At 40.7% G+C, this 25,028-nt stretch overlaps 2 protein-coding genes across 3 annotated transcripts in view; one reads left to right on the top strand and one right to left on the bottom strand.

Moving 5' to 3' along the window:
* Window positions 1–20,901, bottom strand: part of LOC116234733 (uncharacterized) — a 180,417-nt gene extending 159,516 nt beyond the window's left edge. For both annotated transcript variants that reach the window (XM_090144751.1, XM_090144749.1), the window contains exon 1: window positions 20,622–20,901. The gene's annotated coding sequence lies outside the window, so the exon portion shown is untranslated. The remainder of the gene's footprint in view (window positions 1–20,621) is intronic.
* The window catches only part of RASGEF1A (RasGEF domain family member 1A), a 150,007-nt gene that overhangs the window by 77,218 nt on the left and 47,761 nt on the right, over window positions 1–25,028 (top strand). The window lies entirely within an intron of this gene.

Here is a 25,028-nt window from a genome sequence, read left to right as displayed (position 1 = left end):
CTACTCAAAGCTGTCAGCATGCTTGAATGAGTGCAGGGGCGCGAGACAGAGCCCAGCATGGAGGAGAGGCTGTTGAAGGAGCCAATGGACGCACTGAGAGCTGCATCTTCAGTCTCATACAGAGCCATGAAGCTCAGAGGTTTGGGGCCTTCATTTGTGCGTGAGCACAAGCGTGCAGCCACACCAGCAAGCAGAAGAACACCTGAGTAGGCTCTGCTGCCCAGTCTCCCCTCCTCCTGATGAAAGCACAGCTTCTATGCCCACACCACAGGCAACAGCACAGCTCTGTCCCACCTGACAGCCCTCCCACACACCCCAAGGATCCAGGCTCTCCATGCTTGTAGGCGAGAGCATGTTCACACCCACGTCAAAGCCAAAAACCCCCATCATGTAGTTACCCCTCCCAGTCACCTCTGCTCCGTAGCAGCATGAACAATCATCTAAACAGAACGAGCCAAAGCAGTGGAGAACTCCCCTCCCTGCTTTCTGCAAAACCCATGGTGGTTTTATGAGTTATTAAGCACACAGCCCTGCTGAGTGATGATTTTGGAGCTACAAAGGTATTCGCTGCAGGAATTTTTTTATTCTTCCTCATGCTTGCCATGGCAACCGGGATATCGAAGTAGTTCAGAGCAAGACAGCGCCTCACAGTACCTAAAATAACATTCGTAGTACATCTGACTTGTTTCTTTTTCCTATAATGAATTCAGCATTTGAGCTCTTTTAGAAAAACCGTCCCAAAAATCCCCAACCTCTAAAGCAATATTCTTTTTGTCTGCTCCAACAAAAGGATGTGGATATAGTCTACATTGACGGAATTGGGGGTTCAGAATTCTAATAAAGGCAAAGACTGCAAAACAGGACTCAGCTTTTTTCCTTAAAGTTACGGGGCACCTGAGAGAACTGGCCAAAACACCAGAAAAAAAAAAAATCTGTCATATAGAGGCAAATGTATAGGGGATCCTTAACAGTGTGTTCATTTAGGGGTTTTTTGTTTGTTTGGTGGTTTGGCTTTTTTGGGTTTTTGTTGGTTTTTTTTTGGACAAAATCCCAAATCCTGGATTCTGCCTTATCTTCTCTGTCTGCCAGCAGCTGATGTCTCTCCTCAGTTGTATGAGACAGCAGAGATCTACAGGGTAAAGATGACACAGCTAAAATACCCTGTGGAGGAAGGGAATCGATAGCTGAAGGACTCCTTTAACAAAAGTAGGGATGAAGTCTGTATCATTTACCTCCTACCAATCACAACAAACCAGAAATTTTCTTAATGTAACCGAAGTTATGACTGTTGCATTAATTATACCAGTTGGGATTAGACAAAAAAAAAAAAATCAGTAGACATGCTGTGCTAATGATGAACACATCCAATTAGAAACTATTCTGAAAAAAAAGTGTTGTCCAAATCACAACTGATCTCCATGGTAAGAGGCTCCTCCCTCAGCAGGCACTTCTGTTGGCATCCTAGTTCAGAAAACTAATCTGTATCTGTAATTCTGATTTGAACAGAAGTAAATTCCTTACCTTAAATAAGGTGTTAGGGGAATGCTTTCAATACTTAGCTATATCAATACTTCTCTCCATTGCTACTGCGTGCTTCCCTTTGTCTCCTTTCATTCCCATAATACAGACCACAGAGAAGGAAGACTGAAGTCTTATTCCCCATTTTGTAAAGCTCTAACCACCAATAGACTCTTAGCGATCAGAAGACTAAAGAACAAGGTAGGGCCTGTCTCCACAAAATTATTCCAGTATTTTAAGATGAATAATAGCAGTGAAATGAAAATAAAACTCCCAAAAACTGCCTGCAAATAAGCTTCCTGAGCAGGACAGCAGAAAATTAGGGAAAGGATACTCGTCTCAGTTATTAATAAACGTAATTTCCAAGAGTGAAAAATAATGAATACTTCCACTAATGAGCGCTTCCCAAACACTTGAACACCAGCACTGATTCTATTATTCATTTCCTGTAGAACCGCAGTTATCAACTCTTACGCAAATTAAAACTAGAGTGAAGAACAAATAGGCTGTTACTACACCAATCATGGCAGATTCGTTAGCTACCAAGAGTTCATCTATTATCTTACACGCAGAAGTAAAATTGGTGGGGAGTAGCAGATGCAAAACACCAGACCACAAAAAAACCAAACAACAAAGCCATCAGACAGTACTGAAAACAAATTTTTTGCGCACTGATTTTTGGCACTATGTGCCAAAGCCAAAATAGAATGTTATCCTACCGGACCAAATTTTGGAAAACAGTCAAAACCAAATGATCTGATTATTGTGTTACTGCCCATTGTAAAACAGAAGCAGTTTTGCCACCCGTTATCTTCTTTCATTATTCTAATGAGCATTAATTATTGCCTATCACTGCAGTAAGTTCATTTACTTCCCCAAACATACTTTTTTCTTTTCTCTTTTTTTTCCTTAACATGCTGTATTAGTAATACATAACGCAGAATAAGGAGGAAGAACAGTATTTCCATGGCAATACAAGTCATCTATAGCAACCATCTCCTATAATCTTCCCCCAACACCTACCATCGATGGAGCTGTGCTGAAAATTATTTATTAAACTACAGAACAATGAGCACAATCACAATAGAGATTTCAGTACTTCCCTTATTGATGCTTGGTTTTATAAGAGCATTTAGGTCGTAACATTTCTTAAGCAGTCAGAAGCTCTTTGATTAAATGCAGGTCCAAACAACACTGGCACAATTTTGCTGGGACAAACTTAACAACGGAGACTCCTAATGCAGTCACAAGGAGCACAGGACCGTATCTTGAGAGATATTTGCTCTCAAGTCTTTTGCTCATATGATAATGCAAAAATGATCATGTTGTAAAGTCAGTTAAATTGCTGCTTGTTTGTTTTTAAATCACAGTGGGTGTGAAACAGAGGCATATGGCAGGACACGCACTACAACTTTAAACCTTTCAGCCTTAATGCCAAAATACCAGCTGTAGTTAGAAACACACACCCTGTCCCCTGTCCCCAGGGCAAAACCCACAAGCATCTTCCACAACCAAGTGCAAACAAAGAGTTGAAGTTCAATTAGGAAGCCACTGCTCTTGTACCGACAGTTGATCTTCACTGTATAATAAAGACAGGATGATTGACATAAACACGAAGATATTTTGACACAGCAAACTGATGGTTTTATTTCTACTCCTCACTGATAATTACCCCACATTCAATTTGATCCAGCTAAGAAGGAACACAAAAACCCTTTGCAAACTCGAGCATACAGCACCGATCAAAGGAATTCAACTTTATTTTCCAGGTTAAAATTACTTTCTTTGCTTAGAAAGGAAAGCAGCATTCATCTGCTACTTTCCTTCTCTGCAGGATAACAGCAACTCAGCTTCCTTGTCAGCGATGGACGTGAGCTTTAGGATGATTGATTTCAAGCCTGGTACTCGTTTAATGACAACACTGTTGGTCTAATAAAGAGAAGGCTGGATGATTGCTTATGTGCAAGCAACAGTTAAACCTAAGGAAATGAATGATTTTGTCATCTCAATCTGCAACAGCATTGTACCCTCCTTGAAAAATGAGCAGTTAATGGACAGAGTGCCTCAAGAAAAGGGTTGGTGTTAACCAGAGCAGAATCTAAATTGCATAGACTGAAATTAAAATTCTGCCCCACTCTAAGTAACAGCTTCTAAAAAAGAAAACTCTGGTCCAAAAGCAAACTCGAATGATTTGTCACTGCAGCACTGCATTAAATATTGACACTGATGCTGAAGCGACCTGCTGCCTAATGGATACCCCAGGAATGCCAACACATTGAAAACTGGCTCAGTCCTGCTGCTAATTATCATTTCCAGCTCCACAGCATCATTCAGGAGCAGTCACAGCTCTCTATGAATCTCAGAGGATTTTTAAGGGGAATCATATGCTACTGCTTTCTTCTCCTTCCTACAAGTGAACTTCTTTCCAATGGCTGTCCTCAACAGACTGACAGCAGTTGCCAGAAAAGAAAGTTGCCAACTCCTTTTGCATTCGTGTGCTTTCACATCCATGCTTGCTGAGGCACAGAGATGCAAAACAGTAATATAATTTCAGCTCATTCTTACACGACTGTATAGTCTTGGAGTTCAGCAGGTAGTTTTTTCAGGGTCTTAACTGAGAGCTTCTTCCAGAAGTCTCCTTAAGTAAAAGAGTAGAAAGAGGGAAATCATGGCAGAGGAAGGAAGCTCCATGTAGCAGAAGCAGGAACATATTTGGAGATTTGAAGATGACCCCTACTTTCCTCCCTAAAAGCAGAGTTCCACACAATACGCCTTTTACACCATTAACACTCTGTCTTCTCCTACAGTAACACCCAGTTCTGACTATAAAAACTGAAGTTCAGCAAGAAACAAATCCTCAGCAGATAAATCAGATAACTGTAGCACATAACAGCCCAAAGCAAGAACCTCTCATAGAATCATAGAACAGCTCAAGAGTCATCAAGTTCCAACCTCCCTGCCTCAGGCAGGGTTGTCAATCAAGATCAAAACCTAGATCAGGGCGTTCAGGGTCCTGTCCAACCTGACCTTGAACACCTTCAGGAATGGGGCATCTGGAATATCTGGACAACCTGTTCCAACACCTCACTGCTCTATCAGTGATAAACTTGCCCTTGACATCTACATTTTCACTGCTTTAGTTTCAAGTCATTCACCCTAGTCCTGTCACTATCTAACCATGTAAAAAGTTGATTTCCTTTCTGTTTATGAACTCCCTTTAAATATCATAAGGCTGCAATGAGATTTTCCCACATCCTCCTCTTCTCCAGACTCAACAAGCCCAGCTTCTTCATCCTGTCTTCACAAGAGAGGTGCTCCAGCCCTCCTTTCATCTTTGTGAGACCTCTCTGGACCCTTTCCAACACCTTGACGCTTTTTCTGACACGTGTGCCCCAAACCTAGATGCAGTACTGTCACGAGGGCAGAGTAGAAAGGGACAATCACCTCTCTCTCCCTGCTGGCCACTCCTCTTCTGATGTATAGCCCAGGAGACAATTGGCATTCTGGACTGCAAGCACGCACTGCTGGCTCATGTAAAGCTTTCAGTCTGCCAGGACCTTTAAGTCCTTCTCAGCAGGGCTAATCTCAAGGAGGAATTCTTCTCCCAGTCCATATACGTATCTGGGATTACCCTGATCCAAGCCTTGTACTTAGCTTTGTTGAACCTCATTAGGTTCCTGTGGGCACACATTTTGAGTTGCTCAAGGTCCCTTTGGATGGCATCCCTTCCTTCTGCTGCATCAACCTCACCACTCAGCTTGGTGTCATCAGCAAACTTGCTGAGGGTGCACTCAATCCCATCATCTGTGTCACAGATGAAGATGTTAAAGAGTACTGGTCCTGAGACAGAGCTGGGGGACACCGCTCCTCAGCTGCCACCTTATGGCTTAAAGCCATTCATCACAACCCTCTGGCTGTAACCTTCCAACCAAGTCCTTATCCACCCACTAGTCCACCCTTCAAATCCATCTCTCTCTATTTCAGAGATAAGGATGTGGTCCGGGACCATGACAAAGGCCTTCTACAAGTCCAGGTTGAGGACTTCCCTCAGTTGCCTTCCCTTTGAACAGCAAAGCTGTTACTCCAAAATAAATTGCTTCTCCAGAACATCACAGAGACAAATGAGAGTCACCTTCCTCCTACCTACGAGTAGCTATTTGTTGAACTCCTTCCTGTTACCAGCCATTGCAGAAATTCCAGTATATTAACATACATCACTATAGAAATTTAAGGAAATAAGCTCATAATATGACATAGAATTTATAGCGCTTTAGCCTGACAATTAAGGAAACCAAGACTGTTAGAGGAGCTGTTTCTAAAGCAGATTTCGTACAGGGAACAGCTTGATGTTAGAAGTCTCTATGTTTAATTGCTGGGAAATTAACACTGCAACACTAAGGGCAATTATTGTGCATTTATTTTTCAGCACGCAATCCGAAACAATAGAAACATCAAACAAAACTGCAACATTTTGAAAGATAAAGACGCAACCAAAACATCTCCTCCCCTGAAAAACGTGAGGAATTTGCATTGAAGTCTCCCCACATTACATATGCTTCAGTGATGTCTCTCACTCCAAAGCTATCTCAAGTTGTTGGGGGGAGGAGGAAGAAGAGAGGAGGGAGGAGATGGATGACTAATTACACTGACTGCAACAATAGGTAGTAACAAGGATCTACTTTCTTCATCACTTACACATGCAAATATACCTTAATCAAGAATACATGCACATATTTCAGGATCTTATACAAAATTTTTTCTGCAGCATGGGTCGCATTTCCCTGACTTCTTTCCCATTTGATTACTTTGGGAAATCTGGAAAAAATTACTACTGAGCAAAAATAGAACATCTATTTTGCACATTACAAATAAAGAAAAGGAATAAAAGATCTCAATCAAAAGGCTGTGCCAGGGAAAAGGTTGTTAAGGCTGTAGAATGATTTCCATAATCATTGCACGTAGAAGTATTCTGAAGTTAGGGAAGGCTGTGATTAAAGAGGTCTGTATAATTCTGACTTCACCCTTTGGAGTGCTGTGAGCCAACCTTCCTACCCTATAACTGCTTGCTGGCTCCTGCATGCATAGCTGGCAGCACTGGGCAAACCAGTCATCAGCTCACTGTTCTGTTCAGTCCCTGTTCTAGGGACTATTTTAAATGCCTCCTGTCTCAGTCGGTTGCTTCAAAGCCCCCCATTCCACCCAAAAAAAAACGCTATTTGGCCACAAACAGCAAATGTTTGAGAAACTAATAGGGATGCAGCAGTTAACTCAGAAGCATGCAGGGGTTCTTACTCAGCAAATTTTCCTGTTTTTATCATGAAAACTGTTGAGTGACTCTGTGAGAAAGCTTAAAGATAGTATAAAGCTTTCTAAATAAAGGTAAAAATCTCTTTGAAAAACATTCAACTGCCTCTTCTGACATCTTCCTGTGCTTTTCTCTAAGGAGCAATGTACTTCAGCTTTTCTAACACCTCAAAACAGCTGCAAGAATAGCTTCTTTATGCATTCATTAACTGCTGATAGAAGGAAAGCCCAATGATTCCAGTTAATAGTATTGGGTAGAAAAAAAAATAGTGAAATAGTTTCTACCCGATACTGAATTTCTTGTTGAGAAAACATTTGGGCAGAACACACGAACTCAGACTGTTGCCATTAATTCATTTTAAACGAGGAAGGGACTCAACCTTTATAATCCAGGGACTACTTTGGCCAGGCCATTCAGCTGCTGTGGCTACTTGAGATCAGTGAGCACGGGCTTCTCCTTGCTTAGTAGGCATTGAAGTAGTTGAATTTTCACATTCATGTCTGTTTTTCAAGCCAGGACAAAAGCAGTCTGCTTTCCCACACCAGGGTTTCTCCGGTCTTGGACGATTTCTCCACAAATGCCATCTTTGCTCCTATGGCTGACTTGATACACATCCTAATGCATTTCTCCAGCATGCCCTGGCTACTGAAAGAAAAATGCAGACTAGCCAGGACAGCAAACATAGCTGTAATTAGCTAGAAGAGAACTTAAAATAAATAGCCTGGATAGAAATTGACCCCCTCAGACTACAACAATTCTTTGGAGACCTCAGGCTGGTCCTGGAATTGTCCTGAAGTCAGCACAATTTACATATTTCTTTTCTTTGTTTATTGTAATCACTGAACTGCTTTAAAAATATTTAGATTCTAGGAGCTCTGAAGAAATATGTTTACATAGCTGAAATTGTGAAAGGATAGGGATTTAGCTGGTGTACAGTGATCCAAGAGGTTTTATCCCTTGAGCAGGAAATACTAGAACCCTAATCAAGACAAATTATGTTACTGTCTGCCTACACGAGTAAAACAGGATATTTCCCAAACAAACAGCATAACACAAAGTCACTTGCTGATACACAGGGCCATATAATATTTGGGTAAGTGGGTGTTTCAAGAGAAAGGAATCAACAAAATTAAAAAGATTAAGACCAATATTCACCATGAGTGAAGCAGCAAAATCAGTCGAGTGGCTTCTAAGGGAATACACTCACGTTCGCAATAGCTAATAAACCTCCAAGCAAGGTTTTGAAAACCCATTAGCCCCTTTTCTGTAATCCCAGCAAAACAGAAATTGCGTACTTCGGAAAACAGGAAGGAGAATAGAGAATAAAAGATACCTGCTTGACACTCTTGCTATTAGTAACACGCATCTCCAAGGACAGCACTAGGCCAGACATGCTTGGACAGAAACTGAGATACACGAGTTATGTTGTTAAACAAATATGAAGTAGCTTAAATGGATCATCTCTTTTAGTGATAACAGATAGTTGCTTCTAGATCTCCATAAACTTTGCCTTACATGCCTAATTTTCTGATAAAGCAACCAGGCTTGGTCATCTATGGAACAAACTCTTAATCTTACAAATTGCGTTGAGGCAACTAGCAACGTATCTTTGAGCAGGAAGACTTAGTTCCTCCTGTGCTGGAATAAGACACACAGTGTCTGTCCTCACCCACAACTGGCTCTAAGCAACTCCACTAATGTCACCTTCGTGAGCACTTTTGACAAGAAAAGCAACAGTTAGTCACATTTGTTAGCTTAAAACAAACCGCATCAGTGTTATTATTTCAAAGTAGACCAGCATGTACCACTATTCCATCCCTAATGCTCATATCTTCCTAAGGAAATGAAGTGCTGGAGAGCACGAGGATTCAGAAACTCTGGAAAGAACTCTAACTCCACACAGATCTCAGGACGTGCACACTTTTTCAAAGATATCCAAAGAGGAAAATATTTTTTGCCGTGTGACACATTTCTCTGAAAGCCATGTTTTTTTTAAAAATCTCCAAATGTTCCTTTTGCAAACCAGAAGTTGCTTAACCAATCATTAGGGCTAAAGACTCACGAGGCAATTTTGTTTTTTTTTAAACTTGCCCCAAACCCTGAAGTTAAAAACAAATAATGAATGAATATAACCATTGCCCCAGAAACAAGCAAACTGTCTATGTAAACAACAGGGCACTTGAAAAGCTCTGACCGCAGATAACTTTGTAGAACACAGGGTAACCAGGGGTGTCTGTGCCCCGTGGGCTGCCTTCACAGTCTTGGATGCTGTTCAGGGGATGGTTATTGTCAGGCAGTCATAAAGCTGATGGCTTCCTTAGAAAAAAATGGAACAATCACTACACAAGCGCTACAAAAACGTTGACAGTGGCCAAAGTCACAGGGGGTTGAGAGAAAAATTAACATAGAAGGAACATAATTCAGAATCTGCTCAGAAGACTTAGATAAGTTAGAAAGACCTGAAGGCTTATAGATATTATAATTCTTAAAGGATTGGACAAAGTGGTTACTGAGATACGTGCATTTGGGATGCGAGGAGTGCAAAGTGAATCCGCTGGATTAAAGCAGAGAATCTAGCATCCATTTTTAAGATGTGGAGGAGAAGCACGTAGTGCAGACTTGGCAGCCTACACAGCAACACTGCTGAAAAATATCACTGTTGAGTCCATTACATAACACTGCACAAAAACTAAAAGATAATAAAAGGAATATTGTACGCTGCATGTGAGACAGGAGAGGCAATTATGCCTTTCTTTTGGATATGTTCAAATCAAATGGGACACTGGGCTCAAGCTAGAGTCCTTCCTATTGGAAAGGAGAAAGACAACCCACAGCACCCAGAACAGAGAAGCAGAAATCAGTTTTTTGGGAATTACAGCTGTACTGTCTCAAAAGCACCAAACCTCTTCTTCCAGTGAGTAAAATACTTCCATGAAGCCAACAGCTTTAATTGTCCTTGACGATTCTGTACATAGAGAGTTTGGAAGAGCAAGAAAATGGAAGCCATAAAGCAATAATCACTATAATTGCAGCACAAAATATCAAGATTAAATATTGTGAAGCTGTTGACTTGTTCTTACTGACTCATTGGCTCAGAGCACACATTCACATGGAATCATGGAATTGCTCAGGTTGGAAAAAAGCTTAAACATCACCAAGTCCAACTGCAACCTCACCATACTGCCCTAACTCTAACAGCCCTCCGCTAAATCACGTCCCTGAGCATCACAAAATCTTGATCACAGTAAAGAGTGCAAACTTGGAAGAATACAGGACTCAACTCACCACGGGGCATCAGAAGAGGCCAAGAGTGAGGAATAGGCAGGAGCCCCTAGTAACATGAGACTGCTCAGCAACCTTCCTCAGTACAGTATTACCTTCATATTTGAAAATGGTTCCAAATAACGTCAGTGTGAAGTAACCTGGGGTTAATGAAAGGGTGAGTGAAGCCCTCCTTTCATTTATTCTATTTTTAGATGCAGGAGAGAAATGCAAGACTACATTAAACGACTTAAGGCGCAGCTTTAGCTGAGGTTATTTTGGAGAGAGTGATGAGACTCAAGTCCTAACAAGACTTTGCTGTAACATGGAGGCCTAAAAGTGGTTTTCAGTTGGTTTGTTCTCTTCCAACAACCAATTAATCCACATAATGGAAATTATTTCCGAAATAAGACGGTCAGTCAGCAATTAGGGTTAGCACTTTTTCCTCTTTGTATGGTTTATATTTCACTCCTCACCTTGAACAGAAACCAATTCAGCTTAAGATTTTAAACCAAAGAAGAGCTAGTTTATTAGCTTAATCCAGCTAAGAGGAAAAATTAGCTTTCTTCCAAATTCCCAATTATCTGCAAGTACAGAAATATCAGCAGATGCCAAATGGGCTGCATTTAAGTTGCTGGTTTCCCAGCAGGCACGTTTCCTGAGGACTGACTCATGCTATGCAGCATTCAGAGCCATAACAATCAAATCCCATTTTAATTAATACACCGCCTGTAGCCAAGACTTCTTTGTGCCATTAGCTAGCCATTTCATCCAAAGCATTGCCTGGTATTTCTGCAGACCTCGGTGTCTTCCTAACTTCTTTAAAGATTTGGGCAATTGGAGAAGCAGAGCAGTTGCTCCTGGCTCCACACCCTGACCCTGCACACAAGTTTTACCTGCACACATCGCAGGCAGCTCTCCCATCTGTGCCTGGGATCAAATATGAAGTATCAAGTAGTGCGTTTATTTGTACTTATTGCAGTCTGAAAGCAGCTATTTTTGATCACATCAATGCAAAGAAAGTTTCCGTGAGTACCTGTTTAGATTCTGCTTTACTTGCACAAACGAGATACAATGCTTATTTCAAACCTTTCAATCTTACACTTACTTTCAAAATAACAAGCGATATGATGGAAAACAACATAACCCTGCCACAGTCAGTAATTTCATGTAGATGTTCAGCTGATGGTTATGCTTTTGAGCTTTACGCATTCCCCATTATTTCTCATGTCCAGTTACTGCTTTGTGTGCAAACTGTAGGGTTGTGCTTCATCATTGCCAGGTGGTTCTGGAGTTCAGTGAATGAACCCATGAGGTTTCCAGACAAAGCACTGGTGTAGAGAATAACAGGGAAGACTTTGTTCTATACCTTTTATTGACCGTGGGGTGCCCTCCACACAGAAGTGAAACGTTTGGTGGAGATGAAGCATTTACTGGTCTACAGCTAAATACGTGTGATTAGAAATGCATTTATTTAGACAAAGGATGTGGAGGTACAAACACTTAACTCTTCACAGTAGCAAGGTTGTAGCAAGCTCTTAACACATGGTAATGATTTACCAGGCTAAAATTACATACGCAACAGCACTCGGTTGAACCAGCACATTGTGTTTTCAGTATGTACTCACTCAACTTGGCAAAACACGACTCCTTCAAATTGTAAACTTCACATAAAATAATTGGCAGGATCATCCCAGCGTGCTGGCTCTGGAAGCCAGGCAAAAGGGAGTTAAACTACCACACCATCATTGTGCAGCACGTTTTACGGCTCCCTTTGCAGGGCTTAATATTAAAACCACATATACTTTTGTTCATGGGAAATTCACAAATAATAAAACCCAAGCATGTTGAGACCATTTATAGACTAGATTTCATCAGCTCTGTAAAAAATCCTTCTAAAAGAGCTTGTGGAACGACTTTGCGGAGCATCAAACACCAAAAATGGCTGTGACGTTTCTCACCAGAGTTTACTTCACATCAACTACAAATTGTTATTCAAGACAGCACATAAAAAGGTCATAAGTGGTTCTGTTATCTCTTTCAATAGAAGCAGAACATAAATATTCTTGCGCTTTCCTCTCTTTTGCACCTGTGACCTTTCCCAGAGCTAATAAGAATCATTTTCTGTTGTATTTCAAAGTGAATTATAACCCATATTGGAAGTGACCAACAGATGGCTCTAGTGAGGAAAGCAGCCCACATAGCCAACGGGCATCCCAAGAGCATTTGGTCTTTATGCACCCTGCCCTCCTGCTGGGGTATCACCTCTAACCTGGCAAGGGCTGTCCTTCTCTGCACAGTTATTCCCTGACCTCTCTGCCCAGGCAGGGAGCAAACCTCTTCTTCAGGGTGCTATGACAGGGACGCCCTCCAACACTCATCCGACCAGACCCATTATAGTTCAACTCAGCCTGCCCAGATAGAACAGGCACATAGAAATATAAGTTGGAAAACAAACAGGCTTTTCAACCCAGAGAGTAAAACCACCTCACTGCTCAATAGTCTAGTATTTTCTTCTACTTTTGGGCAAAAAGGCAGCCAGACAGTCTTAGTTTTTGAAAACAGTTGTGTGAATTTGAATCAGTCTACTTTTCTTTGCTTCTATTAATTTGCTGAGTTATAATGTCTAATTCATCAGTCTGAGCTGCAGGAAAAACGTGCTTCATGCTACAGCCAACTCCGCTAAGCAGCCAAAAAATCCAACTTCAGTAACAGCAAAGTCAGATATTTCACTTTCATAAGTTTCCAAGTAAAGTATCTTTGCAGTGACAGTTAACAAGTGAGAAATGGAGCTATAAAAGCAAATCAATAATCCACCAGGATTATTACACATATCTATGAAATGCAGTGGTGTAAGTAGGAACAGCTGGACAAAAATATCGAGGATAAAAAACCGAATGGAACATAAGGAAAGAACAGGGATTATCAATATTCATTACCTATGTTTTCATACTGCAGTCTTACTGCACCAGAAGTCACATCAAGATTTATGCGTATAGAGACTGTATAGAATGCTTGGGAAAGTTAGGGATCTGGAATACATTGCTAAATCCCAATTTATTTTTTTTATTTTGTACTTTTCCAACCATCAGCTGAATTTCAGTAACAAGGAGGAAAGGAGTTTGGTTCACGTTGGAAACCATAGTTCACAGGAGGTGAATACCTGCAGAGACCCCAAGAAAAGCAGCTCTCCCAATGGGTCTCCATTCCCCTTTCTCCTAGCCTTGTGTTTTGGCATTTCCTATAGGTTCCCAGCACCGACCTCATTTTTCAGCCAGCCATTTCAACACAGTGTCAGTAGGAAGCTACCCAAACAATCCAAAAGCAAACAGCTTTCTCACAGCATTTAGCAACAAAAACACTGAATACGTCTCAAACATCATTCAGAAGTCCCAAGTCAGACATCTCGGTCTGCAACCACTGCAGGCTATGCTCTATGGCTCACCCATTCTCTGAAGGGCTGGTGGGCTGCAAGCAGGGCCAGAGCCACAGCCTTGTAACTGCTTTTCAGAAAGGCAACAAGAACGGAACTGTTGGCCATGGGGGGATCCCCCCTGCTGCCCATCCACACAGCATAGGCCCAAAAAGAGATAGAAAAAGTATGCACTTACTTTCCCAAATAGCAATAACCCAGGGCTGGTCAGATGCAAAGGCTTTCCTCCATTACCCAAAATTGAAACAGTATTAAAAAAAAAAAAAGGCAGATTTTACTAACTTAATTCCCTGAGACAGCTATCAAGAGCAACTTAAAGCATCTTCAGCAAGGTTTGCCATTCATCCATTCATTATTCATTACAAGATATGAAAAAATGTATGGCAGAAACACTTTCCAAAGAAAAAAAATATACTGTCAGAGCAAAACGAGCACTTTTCCTTGACACGTTGCAAGCCAAAAGAATGTGTTGATTTTGTTGGTTTATTTTTTGCTTTGTTTTTTTTTTTTTTTTCAAGATATCCTAACGTAACACACAGAAGAGCAAAACAAGGTGATCAAGTTAGTATGCGATATGCCAAATGCACAGAAAGTCTATTCTGGGTTGGAAGACAACAAGCAATAGCCATTCAGCAAAAATCGACCATTCTGGATGATCAGTTATAAGGTGTAATGCTACAACGCGATGGAAAATGCAACGATAAAAGCAGGGAGACAAAATCTTTGGCTACAGAAAAAGAGGACAAACCCAAATACAGCAGCTGCGGATGTAGAAAAAAAAGAAAAAAACTACTTACTTTTGAAAATCCTCAAGTAGGCAGGGATCACCAGCAAAACACCCTCACCTCCACTGCCAACCCTTAAATGAGGTCTGGGAAGAGGTGGATCCTGGCTCCAGCCCTTCTGGTGACTCAGGTACATTGTATGCACCTGAGCTACCCTAGGTTGGTCCTGCCCTCCCACCAGGTGCTCAATCACTGTTTCAAGCAGTAACAGCATTTCCACTACACAAGGGCAGACAGGAGTAATAAAGACATGAGCATTTCTTTAATTCAAACACGTTAAGACGCAACTTGGGATGCAGAATTTTTTCTTCCTATCATTTCTTTATCCTTACATACCCTTTATCCATACATATACACAAATCAGTATCCATACAACCTGAACAGAACTAGCAAGTCTCTTTACACCAAGTTACCACCCACAATCATGAACCTTCTTTCTTAGGCAGCTAGTCAACCTCCACTTGAATAGAAAAGGCTGGGTGCAAGATAATAAAAGCAGGTGGTGTTTGAATGGGACTATTACTTCATTGCTAGCAGGAGTGTTATTCTGAATTTTTATCTTGCCACAAACAATACCAGAACATTCAAAAAAGGCAAAGAATCTTGCACGTTTTTCTCGACACACCAATGACAGTACTGTAACAACAGTGCTTCTTATTCAAAGACCTAAACTTGCAGATCCCATAGAGCTCACTTATCACAGTATCCTTATTATCAGTTAAGATAAACCAGCTGTTTGCATATAAGCTCAGATAAATCTAGTATCCCAGTCCAGAACAATATGTTTTTAAAGCCAGTGGATGCCAATGCTCTAGATGAGATTGTAAATGGAAACCTAAGCAAGATAATTTATGTATTTATTTCATCTCCTGTTTTCTGATGTACAAACCATTTCATCAAGACTTCTTCCATCTGATTTCTTCTAGTACATTATTTACCACTAAAAAGCATCGAAATTACCAAGAGTGACAAAGAAGAATACTATTATGCATCTGTATATAAAAAAAAGCACTCTTGGAAAGGCAAATCAAGCAGTCTAAAAATAAATTTAAAAATCTGGCTATGAGCTAATTACTTTTATCTTTAAATGTCATCATTGCTACATCACAGAGAGATGAAGGTTTACAAGCTATACATCAAACTAAAAATTCCTAACTCTCAAATCAACTCTTATGAAACAAAATACAAAGGCAATTTCCTCCATGAAAAGCTTTAAAATAAATGAAGTTACGTTGGATTGCAAACATCTCCATGCAAAGAATGCTTCTTTTCCAAGATGAGAAAAAAATAAGAAAATAAAGGGAGACATTTAACTGTATAATTAAAAAAAAAAAAAAAATTGTATCACGAGGAGAAGTAAATCTAGCTCTGAACATATGGAAAATTACGCCCGGAATTGATTAAATGTGAAATAAAGCAATGCTCCCAAAGGTTGGAGTGCAAATTCATAATCTCTCAAAGACGACGGTTTATTTACCACACCAGGCACAGCACTTTACACAGTAGTTCTGCCAGCTTCTGCAGGCTGCCTCCCACCTTGCCACCCATAATCACGCTGGGGAATAATGCACAGTGGTATTTCAGCTTCCTAGAAGGCTTGTCATTATTTTCAGAATACTTCGATTAATAATCCTTTTTTTTTTTTTTTTCCTCTTAACACTGAAAAATCAATCAGAACTCTTAAGAAGCTTTCTCTGCTCTCTAGAAAATGGAATGATGTTATAAAATCTCAGCAAAGAAGCCACAATGCGTCTGTAATTAACGATTCTGGTCATTGCTCCGGTGCAGAAAAACATAGCAACAGAACAAAGATTGTCTCTTTAGATCACACAAGCAGGTCAAGGAATGCCCATTTGTGGTAGGCTGATGGCATTCCGGTGATCCACAACAATCCTACTGAATTTGTGACCTTCATTGGGATTTGCTCATGAGACATCTGATGAAGTTTCTCTTGACATCAACAGCAATCTCGCTACCGGCTTCAAAAGGGGATCTAAATCCAGACTCAAGAGATGAAAGCTTAGAGTAAGCCGCTCATTTTTCTAAATCTGATGCTCTATCACTGTGCTTCAATATGCAGCATAAATGGCTTCCCCTCTGGAGACAAGAGATCGCATCTCCTTGGCTGACAGAGACTCCTCAAAATAAATTTCCTGAACGAGGCACAGGCTTGTTCACAGCTGCTATGTGAAGTCCTAGGAAGAAAGTTGGTAGTTGCCATCTACAAATTCAATCCTATTACAGAGTTGACACTAAAAGATTAAAATGAATTCTTTCCACAAACACAACACAAGCAATTCACATCCAGAGAATACCTTATTTTAATGTTTTGACTGGAACTAATGCAGCCAGAGGGTCTTTTATCATAACCTGTAGCCCTGAGATGAATGGACATGGAGATTTTGAAGGGTGTAGACCGTGGGTGAGAGGTAGGGCAGGCAGGAACAGAATCTATCAGTTCGTGAAACAGGAGACCACAAATGGATAACAGAGATTCAAAGGGCTTTGCTCTTTCAAGTGCCATCAGTCGAATTTGTGATAACGCTCACGAGAAATGGAACAGATTTGCTAGAAGCAGTAATGATGAATACATCCTTACAGCTTCTGAGAAATCTGCTTAATGCTAAGCTTGTTGATTTCAAGGAAATGACAAAAATAATTTAAATGTTTTCGTACATTTTTGGAGAGACCTGCAAAACCACGTGAACCATGCGTGCTTTATCAATACAATGCAACTGTGGAAGAAAGGCTATCCCCTGGATTTTGACACTTCAGTTACACTCTTGTTTTGCTCTTTTTTTGTGTCCCGTCAGGTCTGGGAAATGCAAAAGGGTCAATGTAGTTGTTGCTGATTTTTGACCATTTTTGGTCAAAGATACTCAGACATTTTTGAGAACCAGATGCTAAGGTGGATTGAAGGCATGCTTCTTTTAGGAGCTGTTGAAAGGGCTGAACTGTCTTTGAGCAGGGCAGCTTAGCACAGCAGTAAGTATGCATGTCAGTGCAAAAATAACAGAAGTTTTCCTGGAAGCTAGCAGTATTGTACGAAGGATTTGTTGTTACTGAATTTTGTGTGCAAAAATCACACGTTTAGCGTAACAGCACTGTGTGCGATGTAAAGCTGAAAAATGAGTTAGTTGTAAACATCTGATGTTTGCTCGAGCTAATTAATCTTCTAATAGCTTCAGTATTCAGATGAGAAGCTCATGAGAATAGATACCTAATTAGTTTTCCAGCATTCCATTTGTGCCAATTCCGTAACGTTCTGTCTCGCAGCCGGCACAGAGCATAGATGGGGAGATGCAACATTACTGAAGGAAGTTAAATGCAATATTTTAGAACGTGGAAACAAGGACTCACTGTGTCACATGCAATGATGCTAACTGAAATGCTCAGACAGACCCAGGAAGAAAATCAATTTGTAAGTTCTTACAGCACAAAAAGTGATGAGAAGTAGCCACTGCGAACTTGTCAAGAACAGATCATGTCAAAACAATCTAATTTCCTTCCTTGACAGGATAACCAGCCCAGTGAGTAGAAGAGAGCAGCTGGAATGACAAATCTTAACTAGGTTAAAGCTGTTTGGTCTGTCAGAGAGAAATTCTTTAATAGAGCCAAAGAAAACTTCCTCCGCAGGGAAGCACCGTAAGTGGGATGAAAAATCAGATGGATAACCCTGATGGAGTCATGGCAGTCAGTGCTTGGAGCCCATGTTAGCAAGTGGGACTGTATCAATCTGTGCTATATGCTGCCCAGTGCGCTCGGTATTCCGTTAACATCATCAGTAATGGCATAAATTCCACATGAGAGACTTGGGAATGTTACCAGAGTGGGTGGAGATGTACTCAGGAAGACATTATTTAAATTCAAAGTGTTCCTAACTCACTTAAAAATAACAGGACAAAATTCAAATTAGGCTATGTGGATGACGAGTCTGGAGCACGGCTAGCAAACACAACTGACACAACCGGAGAGACTTGGTAAGCAGGGGGTGTAGTGGGTCATAATATGAGCCCATCATGTGACTCAGCGTGACTGCTGAAAATAAAACCTAAAAAAATAAAACAATAAACTGAGTGATTTGAGGAACATTATATGCAAGTGGTATCGGTAACTGTTCTACTACTTTCAATGCTGTGCAAGAGAAATGAAAAATACTAGAAGACATCCTGCAACACACACTGCAATTGTTTCGACACGCAAAATCAGAGAGGAGGAATTACGACAGCAATCCATCACTCCTCCATTAAAACTTTCCAATAACCGCTGCTGAAATATGCACCACAAATATTGAGCACCTCATCTGTGGTTGATCTTAAGTGATATCTCAGGTCTCTTCCAGGCCTCGTCTTAACGATGCTTTTTCTAATAAGCAAAACAAATCCCTTCACTGAAATTCTTCATTGCATAAAATAGATGTAAATGTGGAAAGGTTTACCCAACAGACTTGGGAAGAAAAACAACTTAATGAGATAATCTGTGTTATTCATAATCAAAATGAAAAACTATTTAATCTGCAAGCAGCTGAAAATAAATTATCTAACATTCTAGTCCAGAGAAGCATACACCATGGAAAGATAACACAGAAAAAAATCACAGGAGAGCTTCTATCCTTGATAATAAGAGAGAAAAAAAAAAAAAAAAGAGGAAAGAATTCTGCTAGTAATTCTGCTAGCTTTAATATCCAGTAACCGAGGGAAATATCCTTTCTCAGTTACCGAAAGGAAAATAAAAAGAATACATGTATCAGTCTTCCAAGATAGCTAAAATGAATTAAGTATCACATAACGATGATAAGAAAGGTCTTAATACTCAAAAAAAGTATTACAAAATATTTTAGCATCCTGGCACCGACCCCAGTAGCTGGGACTGCATCAGACTTGTTAAACACAGTCTAATCAGGTTTTCCACAGGAGACCATATCAAACTGTCCGTAAGAAATTGAAACTCGCTGTTACAGGGGCTGTGATTATTTCTTTCTTTCTTTAAATGAAGTCTCCTTTGAGTTCTTTGCAAGCGGAGGCACTTGAAGTTACTTCATTTGTACAAATGATGCGTAAGCTCTACTGAAAATCTGCGTGCCAAAGAGTCCTCCCACTTGTAACAGCAAAAGCATCCGGAAAGGCCAAGTGAGACAGCGTTGCTCTGGGTGTGATACTAGCAAAAGAGCTGAACGACTCACAGGAATGGATGTTGTTGGAACTGGATTCTTTACCTGTCTCTGCCATCAGCTCGGAGCAACATCCGACACAAACGGCTAAGCAGAGAACCCTCTGCCTTATTTGGGAATTGAAGTTATTGATATCACTCATGTTTTTGGACTCCTGCACAGTCTGTGAAGAAGGAAAAGTACTAAATAACGGTTATTCTGAAGTGCAAAGAACACAGGACTACAAGAGCATTCCTGAAACTTGGCACCCTACTTTAAGTACCTCATTCAACATCTCAGCCAGCAAACCAAGCTGCTCCAAAATCATCTAATGATGTCCAACTCCCCATAGTACAGATCATCTATGGATGCTAAAGTAGGCTGAAAACAGATAAGGTAGTAATCACAAATGGTTAACATTGACTGCAGAAATAAGAGGGTTCACGCAAAGCTATTATTTTGGCATACAAGAAAATAGGTGACTGCACACAAAAAGAATTGGTCATTCAAACTGCAGGCTTGTGGCAAGTAAGACCATGAGACATGGCACCTATCTCACTTATCTACACGTTACCTTGGATAGCACTGAGACTCATTTTCAGCTAATACAAAAATTATAACGAAATGTAACATAATTAGTTCAACTGAGAATCACAAATTCTCATCTCCTTGGAACGAAAAATTAAAATAAAATGTCATTTCTAACAGCCACTTTGAAATTTACTCTTCTGACACCTTGCACTAAGATACACTTTAGCCCCTGACAATTTCCAAGGTCCGCAGCAATCTCCAATGCTACCTAATAGAAGTGGCACATCAGTGTATGTATTAAGGAGTCAGTTGGGTGATGCATTTTTGGTAGCCAGATCATTCTGGCCACTGAAATTAGTTGGTCAGATTAAATCAAGGTCAGGTACTACCAGGTTGTGGCTGACTCTTCTGCACAAAGACAGCAGGGTAGGAGGGAGAGCCTCGTCCCTGTGCTGCTGCTGGGAAACCATCACTGGGCTACCAGTGCTCTGCACATCTAGCTGCTGCCTCCCACACTGGCGCTGCCAGGGAAACATGGAACTAAATGAAAACAAAACAAAACAAAACAAAAACCAAAACAGCAGAAAGAAAAACAAAGCCAAGCCAAACAAACAAACAAAAAACCTGAGAAGACATTACCTTGCGCTATGGGAAGTCCCAAAAGCACATAACCACTAAGTGGGTGCTGGTGGCTGCTGCACTAAGTGATTGCTGCAACTGTGTGTAGTAGTACTAACAAGACACTTTTCCAAGAAATAAATGCTGACACGTGAGAAGGGCTCAACAGTCATCAGCATCAAATCACAAGCTACCCTTTCACCCGCTGGTTATGAGAAAAGGAGGGCAAAGAGATGTGGAACTGCTTGAAGGAAAGGCAGTATGTGGGGCACAGTTTCCTATTCTATCTGCTTTTTCTCTCTGCTTGATGTTTCACACCCAAAGCACTGGACTACAGCCAAGTACTCACTGTTAAAAATAAATAAACGAAGAACAGCTGTAATGTGGGATACTTAAGACATCCAAAGAAGGAGATGCATTCTGGGCTTAAGGCAAAGGAAAATCCCTCCATGTTTACCGTGACGATTTGCCCTGAGCAGAGCATTCTTCTTTCAGAAACAGGATTGCAAGCAAAGCCCTTCAAAAAAGAAGACACCCCTATCATCTGCATTTGGTTTGTTCTGACGTAGGTGCTCGTGCACAAGCAAATGAAAGCAATTTCTTTCAAACAATTATCTCCACTCAGTTTTCAGTCAGCAAAAACTGTCTTTATTATCAGTTTTACTCCCTCTTAGAACAACTCACAGATTTGGAAGCCTCTCTACACAGCGCCCAGCCCTGAGAAGAACGAGAAGACAGAGCTTCTGGCTCAGGCTTCCCTACAGGCTTTCTGCAGTGATGTGGAACAGTGACCAAGCTGTGTTAGGGGTTCTTTTAGTCCCATTTATCTCAAAGTTGAAGTCACTTTTCAAAAGATCAGCTTTTTAGATCCACCAGGAAAACAACATGTCACTGAGAACAACAACAACATCGTCATTCATTCTGGAAGCAGAGGTCACCGTCTGCTGGCCCTCGGCCCAGATCCCAAATTGCCAGTGCTTATTTTGTAAGTTTGTATTACCAGAGGGCAATATTTTATTAGTAGGCTATTTCAGACTCTGTCAGGCTTTTCACAGCTAAACAACACGTGCCAAGCCCAGGCTTTTCTTAACTTCCCTTTCACTTCAGTCCAGTGAAGCATCCTGGCTGCAACAGCAGCCTCCCTTTTTTCCAGAAGTATTCTAGCAAACTCTTCCCCCTACTGCCTTTTTTTCTTGCAATGAAGCCTCAATCTGTTCACCTTCTTCCACACTATCACTTTCAGGCATCTTTTGTAATAACTCCCACGTTGTGTCTGTAGAAATAATTTTGCCAGCAAAGAGTTTGGAAATGCTGAAGAAATCATTTGGTGCTTTCCAGGCTGGATTTTTCTCAGCTGAGCTGCTGGGTTTTTTCCTTTCAGAAATAGGGATAGTTGGTTTTTTTCCACAGCTTCTGCTTTGGTCACATGAGGTGACTGCCAGGAGACCCACGCTTTTCTGTGGATCCTCATTCTGCTCTGAGGGATGTTAATAAAGGCTGTGCCCAGAGGGAATAGCTGAGTGCAATGGGAACTGATAGCTCACATTGAAAGGACATACCAGCAGAAGAACTCCCCAAAAATACAACAAAAATGTCCGCTACATTTTGACACAGCTTTTCAACTTGAGTTTCAGTAATAGACAAAAGATAGTTCATCATTAATGCAAAGATCAAGTGATCCACGAGTGATTACATTTGGTTTTAGAGGCAGATAAACTTCCTGTGTGACACAAATACACATATTTGTGTTAAGAAAAATGATCAAAAATGGAGATAGCGTCTCCTGAAAATTTGGCTCAAAACTTGCAAATGTTGAGTCCATGCCAAGCAATCCTTTTCACCAAGGAAATCCCCAGTAAATAGCTCATTTCCTGAAGAGTGCAGCAGTTCTACAGCCAGAAGTTCCCCTTCTGACTTGCAAACAGGAATCCCTTTAAACTCAAAGAGCAGTAGACTCAATACAAGGAATTTAACTTCCATATTCAGGATCATAAGACTTCTACACTGCAAAACACAGGAACATAGGCACAGTGCAGCCCTGCCAATTACATGCACAGTTCCACTTTTCAGTACTGAAATCCAAACGTTTGCTAGGACACGAAGATGAAACTGTAATTAATAGATGAAGAAAATATATGTTCCATCCTCCAATTCTCCAAGAATTCTTCAGAAAAATAAGAAATAAGAATCCATATCTGTATAGCCACAGATAGTGAACCAGAGGAACAACCATATTCATCCATCCTATTCCACAAAGGTGTTCTGAAACTGGACTTGATGCAACTTATTTAATCAGACAATCCCAAGATTACATTCAGTCAGATTTATTGCCCCAGTATATCTATGTCTAACTGCCAGCGTGTCTTACTGCATGTTCTGCAGTTACTATGGTTCATTAAATGTTGTACTTCTTATAAATGAACAAATTCTGCAACGTTAGAAGTGGGGACCACAGCCCTTGCAGTACAGCCAACAGCAAACCTCTGCCATCAGTGGCACACAGCTGTTCCCTGTTCAGATGGCCAAAACTTTTATTGCCACCCTGAGAGCTCTCCAGGTGTTGCATCCATCTAGCTGCCATCTGTAGCAGGGCACCACCTGGCCTAACCCTGATGGGCCCTGGCAGAGGTGGGACCATGCAAGTTAGGACCTAATATCTACATCTTCATTTTACATGGCAGAATTCTGAAAAGTGTTCTTATTGTGACGACGCCATCTGTATCAGTGTGATATGAAAAAATGTCTTCCAACAAGCTGCATAAAATCTATGGGAATTTCTTAGTCTGCAGTGTCCGTGAGTAACAACAAAATAAAGGAGCTCACACCGAAACCATATGGAAGAGGAGACTTTTGGTCTCTTTCTGTCCGTGTTTCTAAAAACTGAGCACAGAACCAAACAGGATGAAACAGGGGCTGGACTAAAAACTTATTTTAGCATGAAACAAGAGCTAGAGAAATAACACGTTTCCACTGCCTGAGCTAGGCCTTATCCTTAAGCAAGGTAAAGAGAAATCCATCTCCATTTTACAGGAAAGGCTACAATGGTAGTCTATGTTTTCCTAGTGCAACACCAGGGTTATTGTTTTTTCAAAGTCTGACTGACAACCAAATTTAGTTCCAATCCAACTGTCATGATGATTAGAATTAACAGGGATTTTCTTTCAGAAACTACTCTTTCTCAAACTCTCTCTGAAATGACAAGTTACACCGAGGAATCAAAGGTAATCTTCAGAAAGCCACAAATCAGACATCACCTGATGCCATCATGGGTCTTATTTTAGAGTGCTTCTGCTTTCCTACTTTAAATAAAGCTGAAAGGAAACGCAATAGGTGTTATATATTGTTATATACTGTGAATCAAACACAAAGTTTGATTCACAATATTTAAGAAATTGTTCCAGTAAGATGACAAGCATTATTCAAAACCTTCACTACTAAATAAATTGTTTGAAATAGAAAATACAAGAATTCCTGCATACTGAATACGTATCATCACTGTCACTTTCGCTTTAAATTTTACAAGTCCAAGTTGACTTTAAAAATAAGATACAAGTTTCAACATCAAATAATGCTTTGTGCAAGTACAGTTCAAACCTTACAACCCTCTTTCTAGTGACAGCAGATCAGTAGGATACAGCAACCACCACCTTCTCCAGGCTACGATGTTATCTGTCATTTGTACAATAGCACATTGTGAACACGACGACTCCATCACAAAGAAGGCTATGAACTTTGAAGGTCTTCCCCAGCAGCAGCCAGCTGACAGAAAAGGTCTCCGCAGCGTTTCCCACATCCACTCCATCCCTCTTCCTGCTGGACTTCCAAGAAACCACACTCTGATAACTTCCTGCCCATCAAACAATACAACTTTCACTATCCAGCAGCTCAGGGTCCTCAACTCACTGGAAACTCATTGGTCTACTATTAGATATGGAGGTTGGTGGCCCTGCCTGCAGCGGGGGAGTTGGAGCTTGATGTTCCTCTAGGTCCCTTCCAACCCAAGCCATTCTATGACTACAAAACACAAAATTGTTAAACTCCATGGACTTTTCATCCTTTCCTGAACTTTATCCTTTCCTTTATCCTTTATCCTTTACTTGCTTTCCAATTTCTATCTACTGAATCTATAGCACTGAGGAATCGCTGTAACAAACCAGCACTGTGTAGGAGGTGACACCAGGATAACTTTTAGCATCATAACGAAGTACAAGTCAAAATATAGACGCCACGTAGGTATAAAAAAATGCAATGAAATCTATATTCATATATATATGAATATATGCCCTTAACATTACTTAAAGATAACGCTCCATCAAAACTAAACTGCAGCAGTAACATTCTGACCCGAACTCTACTGGCAAACACACAGAGTCAATCTTCACACATCAAAAAAAGGATTCTTTTAAAGCCAGGCACAACCAATGGCAA

Source organism: Phasianus colchicus, chromosome 8 (assembly GCF_987193195.1).
Source record: "Phasianus colchicus chromosome 8, bPhaCol1.hap1.1, whole genome shotgun sequence".
Classification (NCBI taxonomy): Eukaryota; Metazoa; Chordata; class Aves; order Galliformes; family Phasianidae; genus Phasianus; species Phasianus colchicus.
Note: the sequence above shows the minus strand (reverse complement) of the source record. Positions and strands in the feature narration are given on the sequence as shown.